General features: G+C 39.4%; 1 pseudogene across 1 annotated transcript; it reads right to left on the bottom strand.

Moving 5' to 3' along the window:
• Positions 1–240: 240 nt before the first annotated feature.
• Positions 241–8,123, bottom strand: LOC148071216 (AMP deaminase 1-like; annotated as a pseudogene). Its single transcript, XR_015712949.1, has 16 exons — positions 8,015–8,123; positions 6,401–6,489; positions 6,184–6,291; positions 5,001–5,034; positions 4,199–4,330; positions 3,909–4,128; positions 3,268–3,388; positions 2,875–3,070; positions 2,677–2,808; positions 2,436–2,599; positions 2,133–2,285; positions 1,928–2,086; positions 907–1,027; positions 663–836; positions 473–583; positions 241–396 (listed from the first exon to the last, which is right to left on the bottom strand). The product of XR_015712949.1 is annotated as an AMP deaminase 1-like (transcript).

The following is an 8,123-nucleotide window of genomic DNA, read 5'->3' on the forward strand; positions in this document are numbered from 1 at the left end:
ATCCGTGCAGGAAAAAGGATTATTCCCTATTATTATTAGGTTATTTACCTTTATATGAGTTATCTGGCTTGAGCTGGTTTTTCCTGCAGTGCAGATCATGTTGTGACAGCCAGACAGGATTCATAAACGTGTCAGAACAAAGCAGAACCATGAACTTGGCCACATTTTAAAATCTGTTCAGGTTTGGTTTGCAAATGGAAAATAAATAAAAATAACACCAACTTGGTCAAACGTGGCCGTTCAGTCGGCCGTCAGACCCTCCTTGATCAGGTTCAGCTCGTAGCAAAGAGTCTCGTAGCGGTACGCCATGCGGATCTGAGCCACGTTGGTCTTCCGGATGTCGTTGCCCTCTGGACCCTCCTTCAAGTAGTTTTCACCAAGGAAGTGGGCCTTCTCCTGAAACAGTCAGATCCACATGAGATAAGACATGGAGGCAGTCGTACATGTTTCCTGGATGAGTTCCTCAGTGTACCTCATGAGACATGGCACTCTGCAGCACACTGTTCCTGGAGATCTCACACATGTCGCAGGTACTGAGCTTGAAGAGCTGGGCTGCGATGGCGTATTCTTCCATCAGCGGCTCCTGAAGATTTACACAACAAAACTGCTTATTTTGACGTCTTTCTTGTGCAACTCAACAACAGCTACAAAGATGGCCGCACCCTGGTGTAGTGGAACTGCATGGGGTCGTCTGTGGAGAGAGACACCACCAGACCCTTCTTTTGGAACTCCAGCAGGGGGTTCTTGGCGTACTCCAGGAACAGGCTGTTGTTACTCGGTGGGGACATGGCGATGGGGAGCTGGGTCAGGAAGTACAGGGACTGCAGCACTGGACTCTGAGGTGGACCAGAGAATGAATGGTAAATTAAACGGCAGCGTTTTCACGAGGGACTACGTTAAGCAAACCTTCTTGAGATTGAGGCCGTGAGAGATGTTGTCTGCGGTCATGAAGGCAGCCAGCAGATGAGTGATGGCACCAGCTTCACCACAGTGAGGTCTGAACAAGAATGTGTTCATGCCCCTCTGTCTGTCCAGGAAATAAACAAGCATTATGATGAGCATATATCAATGTTCATGTTGATACGGTGACCGATAAAGATGTCACAGATTCAGTTTGAATATCGGTCTAACGGCTCGACTGATACCATCTCTGCTGCCCTCCATTCAGAAAACCTCTGTGTTTTCTGTGCAATGACAATAAAAGAAAGTCTAAAGTCTAAAGATGTCATTGTTTAAGATAAGATCAGAGATTATGGATCCCAGTAAAGTTTGAACTTGTTTTGTAACAACAAACACAGAGCGGTAACAACAGACTAGGGGTGTGTATTGCTAAGAAACTGGCGATACGACACATATTACAATACAGGGACAAATATACCATATATTATGATACTGTAGGAACAAGGTTTTTTTTGTGGTATAATGCAAGTATTTGACTCTGGCGAAGTCATAACTGCTGTCATTTTTTTTTAAACCAAAATTTGCCTAAACATTAGCATTAATCTATCCTCTCGTCCTCAGCCATCGCTGGGATGTTGTTTATTTATTAGCTGCGGAGGATGTTGTTAATTACAACACAAAAATGAACAATATTAGCATGTTAATTGTAAATACATTTAAAAAATATATTTTAAACACACTTTATTTAAATAGAAACCGTAAAGAAACTAGGATGAAATGAGTTGAAATATGTGTTGAAGGCCATAAATAAATAAATGTTTTTTTCTTGAGAACACATAAACAGTGCTTTGAGTATCATGAAAATATTGTGATATTTTATTGCAACGATATCTTCCTACAGCACTAGTCCTACTAGGTAAAACATTTTGTTACAATACAATATACAGTAGACTCTGAAAGATGTTGGCCCCATGTGTGAGTTAGTTTGACTCCTTGTTCTAAAGAGGAGGTGAAAACATCAACTCACCTGCGGAGCTGGTTGAGCACTGCGATGTTAGCATACATGTAATAGATGTAGTAGGTGTATGAAGGGTTCTTCTCATGGTCCCACTCCTGAGGTTTGGGGCTCTTGGTTGAGAACATATGACCACTGTGCTTGGACTCGTCATCTACGCTGTCACCTGGACTCAAGAGCCAGACAAACGTAGATTCAGTTTCATCAAGTTTCAAACGTTGGCTGAGGTTCTTTGTGTCTCACATGCTTAAGGAAAAGGCTGAGGTCCGGGTTTGACTGGGGGTCGATGGTGGCCTGGAAGACGGGCATGAAAATGTTCTCCAGCATTTTTCCAAAGTGAGGCACAAAGTTCCTGCCTCTGAAGATGTCACTGAGTTGGAGAACACACAAGAGAATCAAAATGCATTATCTTTGCAGACGTTGCAGGAAAAACAACACAATGATTTCCTAACATCTGGTCGAGTGATTATCAAAGTCAAATTCCACATTGAGTGAGTCATTGTCACGTTTGTAGACTCACTAGATTCTGGGGACTTGGATCATCCACTTGAGGTTTGGGGAGGAGACTCTGTGCTTGACGAACCAGCCGGAGAGCTAGGTCCACTCGGCCAGGTTGCACCCGTAGATGGACAGACGAGGCTCCGCGTACTGATACTTGGCATCCTCCAGATCGCTAGCAACTTCCTGGTATTGCAGGAGCACCGATCAAGATGGTTTGTCTTAACAAACCTTAAACCTTAATAAGGCTATTCTCGACTGACCTTGATGATGGTGGTGAAGTATTCTCCGTTGATGTGGTTCTCCGTCTTCAGGTACAGGTCACGCAGCTCGCTGGCACCGACAGGGTTGTATTTGGCGTTGAACTTATCAAAGCGTTGGAAGGTTTGTCTGCCCTTTATAGAGAATAGTCAAATAAATGATATTAAAATGAAACCTGTGGGAAGATGCTGGTAACTTACAGCGTGAACATCCAGGGAGTCCACAGTGAGGTCATAGGGGTGCAAGTGGAGAGACTCAAACAGCTCCTTCATGGTCACCTCTTTACCATTGAGCTTGTGCACCACGCGGTCAGCGTCAACACGATAGGACCTCTTGATGAAGCGCAGCAGGTGCTTCTGGTTCATGCAGGTCGGCCGCGTGGATGTGAGTGTCCACCTGGAAATGAACAGGAAGAGAAAAGCTGATAATGACAACTCGCAAAGATATTTCCTAGTTAGTTAGTTATACAAATGACCACAAGAGGGAGACATTGACAACGATTTGACCGGGAGGCTGTTCCTCTTAAGATCTTATATATTCCATTCATCTGACGATATTTGTGGAAGATAACGTGTTATGAGGACGAGTTTTACCTTCCTGCAGTTGTAGAAATCTCTGTGAGGGTTCAACTTCAGCTTCTCCATCTCATTCAGCATTTCATGGACATTGAACTTGGACATGAGGAACTTGAGGCGACGATGAGTGGAAGTCTTCCTGCAGATGAACAAAAAACAAAATTTATACTTAAATTTCATCTTTAATTCAAATTTAAATGTTGAAACTTAAAATATCTTTATTGAAATGTTGTGTTATTGAATTATTCATCTTTGAACAATTTAATTCAATAATCTGTATATTGAAACTTTAGTTTAAAGAATAATACATTCATTAATTTCTATATTTAGTTGTTGAATTATTCTTTCATTAAAATAAACAAACATTTTTGAATGGACTTTGATATTCTAATTCATACAAATCCCCCCCCAAAAAAATTAATTCAAAATTATATTATTCTTATGCTTTTAAATTCAAAATAAAAAATGGTATAATAGTGGCAACATTTTTATATTAAATTATAAAAAGAAAGTTTTTTTCTTTTACTAATTAATTTCAAAATGAAATATTGTTATTATTATTTGTTATGTATTAGTGCCCAAATCTTTGTTAACATGTAGTTAACACAAGATGTAACACAAGATGTAGTTTTACAGATATACATTCTTAAAGAACTGACGTGGGGCCCTGAGCGATGAGGGCGATGAGGAAGTTCATGTCGTCGATGAAGGTGTCGTAGTCGGGGCAGGGGAGGTCTTTGGGCTGGTGTTTGTCTGCAACCGCAACATCATTGTACACGTAGATGAGACCGTCCTTGATGCGAGCTACATAACCCAGGTTTTTGGGCAGGGTCTTGGCATCTAAAGGGTCTTCATCCTTCTTTGGAAGAGGGGTAAAGACTGACACACAAACGACAGGTTAGATCTAAAGATACTTATAAACATCCACCCCAGGTGACTCTTTCCTCACCAGGCTGCAGCTGATCATCCATTTTGAAAGTTTCTCCCTCAACTTCACACAGGTACTGAGACGTGGTTACTGGGAAGCGCTGGAAGGCCAGCCTCATGTACTTCTCTCTGATGGTCAAGGCTCCATGGTCACCTACATCACAGGGAACAATCAGTCGCCAAACATCCATGATTTATACATCTAATCATTTTAAAGAAAGAGACCACTGGCATAAATTCAAATAAAATTGAATATCATCAGACTGTTGTGTAATTGTTATGGCTACTAAAGTGACAATATGCTAAGCTTAAAATATTGTTTTGGCGCCCTCTAAGTCCGAAAAGTGTAACTGCAAGATGTAAAATAGACAATGTGCCATACCAAAATGATATGAGCAATTTTATTGAGTCTGTTTCTTATGTCAGATCAAAATGTCTCTAAGAACGTCAGCCATGTGATGTAGTCACATTGACACAATCAGAGGCAAAGTTACCTATTTAATAACATAATTAAAAATACAGCTAGATAGTTCTACTACATCAGCTGTGACTGTTTCAAATTAAACCTTTGTGGTTGCAAGAACTATTATAAGAATGAATTTTAAGAAAGTAAAAAATACTATTTTGTAAAAGAAAGTATTCATTTTTCATCTTGATAGTAATAATAACAAATTGCATATATTCAATCTTATGTAGTATCCAAGCAACATTTTCTTCCTCCATTGGTAAACCTCTTTATTTAAATCAAGTAAGCGAATATCTGTGCTATTAAACACAAAATAACCTCCTAATAAAAATGTTTCCAGTTCTCAAATTCGTTTTGCACTCCAGGAGAAATGTAGCCAAATAAACCAGAGCCTAAAACAGAAACTTCTCACGACAGTGTCAAGTGCACGGTCAAGACACCGAATGCCGACATGGTTCACTTTCACACGTGGGCAGAAAATCCACAAACAGCTGTTATTTCAGTCTGAGACGAACTAAACTCTCTGCCAAACACACACATGTCACATTACCAGAGATTCTAGTCACTGATTTTTAGTGACAAAGAAAACAGTGTTCTGTAAATCAACGATATTTTTACCTATACATTATATCATCTGTTGGACATTAATAAACCCCCGGTGAAATTCCAATGCCTTTCTTTATCGCCTTTTTGGGCCAGTTGTTCAACGGTAATCTGGTCAGATTTTGGTTATTGGATTAGAACAAATCTTGAAAATAAATTGGTTTTAAGGGAAAGAAGGATTCTGAAACCCTGTTGGATCATGTAATCTAATCCTCTTTTAAATCTGGATAAAACCTTCAGACAAAACATTTTAGTAGCATCTGAATAACTTTGTTTGGAGAAAAAAAAAACAAGATTATCCTGATCCCAACAGGGAGTTCGACTTCATGAAGGATTTTGGGAAGGAAAAGTTTTTTAATTGGTAAAATGAATTTCTATCATTTTGAATAAATCATCCACTTATATTTTGTATTTTATTTGTTCAAAAATAAAGTTAAAATGATCTTGTACCCATTAAATAAAGAACAGAATCAATGACAAACACAAATGGTATCTTCATTATTTGTGTCCTCACTGCGTATTTATTTATTTATTTAAAAACAATCAAAATAATTCCATTCTGTATTTTGTTTACTATTGGACCTTTAGCATTTTTAAATGTCAGACTCTTAAAATACATCATAAAAATATGTTTGTTATTTTTGTTTTTTGTCTCAAGAAAAAAGACAAAAAAGTTTTTGTTTGTTCTTTACATTTCTAATATCCGAAAATCGGATATGTTGTCCCATTTAAAGCAATCAACTCCAGATTTGCTCACTTTAAAACTAATATCAGGTTGATCCAATCAAAAGATTAACAACCAAAAGTGATACAGCATTTCACTAAAACACATATTTCTTCAGGTACTTGTGTCGGAATTTCATGGCCTTGTTGGATCCAAGAGAGGTTCATAATTTTATTTTCTACCAGTTATATTTTGGTGAGAAGCAATGATGTACCCCAGAGGCGTAGTCTCCGATGATGGCCACTCTCTGGAAGTCAGGTACTTCCAGGTAAGTGGGCATGTCCACTTCCAGAGACACTACAGCAGAATCCATCGTCGGTCTCTGACAGGGAGCATCGAGCCGTTCAGAGAAATGTTCTCATGCTTGTTGTCGACTTAATGATGCTGAATCTCTGGTGAAATGGCAGACAAGGATCTAAACTGCTGCATACAGACTCCAGCACATGCCTCTTACACGGGCTGCAAAGGTCTCCAGTGCCCTCCATGCACACAGAGGACTTATCGGCCACAGATCCAGATCCTGTTTGACGGTTTGGAAGCCCAATAAATAGGAGTTCAAAGCACATTTATTAAGGACAACATGATGGATGGAAGCACTTTAAGCAGGGCAGATGAAATCAGATCAGTAAACAAACTGAGAAGGCTTTCAGCAAAGAAAGAATTTAGATTATTGATTCCACATCTGTCTGATTTCATGTGACTGCAGCTGGTTTTCGGAAGCAATCTAAAGAGACCACCTATGTTCAAACTCTGCATGCACCTTGACGACTACAGAAAAACACTGAAAACTTAGACTCAAAGACAACTGTTTCTACCTAAAAACATCCGTACTTACTTGATGAACCTGATCAAGACCAACAAGAGTAGCAGCACCCAGAAAAGCGATGGTTAGAACGTTAGATATGTTAAATATCAGGAAATATTTTGTGAATATAATATAGTATATAGGGACAATGTTTATTAAAAAAAGGTGCATTATCAGTATGAATCTACTTTTTCCAAAAGGGGTTGATGGTAGAATGAGAAACAAGGTTCAACACATGCACTTCACAGTGTCAGAGTGACAATGAGGAGAGTGAAAACAATCCTGATGGAACATTCATTTAAAAGCACATGTGCACAGAGGCAACTTCCAAACAAGTGTTTAAGAAATCAATGTATTAATGTATGAGTTCACTTTCAGATCAGTTGGGTCCATTTATGCCTCGACTGAGGGTCCGAATTAAACAGACGGGTCACTGAATGTGAACAGAAGATTAATAATTGCGTCATGTAAGCTTTGCTTTGCTGTTTTTAAATAAAGCGTTTTATCCACCATCAGTGAATAAATGCTTTACTTGCACTTTTTAATATTCTATCCTCTCTCTTGCACTTACTTCCTGCTTCAGCTGAGTGCAAAACATCCCCATCATGGAGGGACAGTCCAAGTTAGAGGGAAACCAAACATGTTTTACAGAAGAGGTCAACAAAAAAGGCTATTAGATTATTGCTTTTTGACAAACTACAGTATGTCAAGATTGTCTGACAAGATTCTTTTAAAACAGTTTTCAAATTTTTAAGGATTTAACGTGACTTCGTACTGAGCTGAGCTATTATTAGCAGCCATTGCAACGTCGTTGGTATGTTGGGTTCAGAATACAGGAAGGAAATATTACCCACAACAGTACAAATCAACTCTTCCTTTCCACGCTGTAAACTTCTGAATGACGTAATCTGAAGATGTGCATTTACAAGCTAATCTCCAGTTTGTTGATCTTTTTTGTTAGTTTTACTATATATTTCTTATTGAATATGGTTTCAGTCAAACATAGAAATGTACAATTCTATTTCGTCCCTACTGACCGCCAGAGGCGGTGCTTCAAGCACTGAATGTATCCATCTTGCGCATGCGCAGTTCGAGTTTAATACCAACAAAGTCACCTGTGACCCCTGATGACCCAGAAGGGTATATCTTCCGGTGACATCAGAGGATCTGTTCCTTTTCATCTTCTCGCTGCGCAAGTAGCATGTCACCGAGCTAGCTCAAGGACTAGCTCTTTCGTTGCCGGTAGTCACGCGACTTCTGTCGGAACTTTCGCCCTCCAGAGACTGCAACGAACTTTTGACGCGGAGAAGTTGTAGCGGCTTGCCGTGGACACTTCCGGAGATCGTCAT

This window comes from Callionymus lyra, chromosome 10, assembly GCF_982586985.1.
Source record: "Callionymus lyra chromosome 10, fCalLyr1.hap1.1, whole genome shotgun sequence".
Taxonomy (NCBI): Eukaryota; Metazoa; Chordata; class Actinopteri; order Syngnathiformes; family Callionymidae; genus Callionymus; species Callionymus lyra.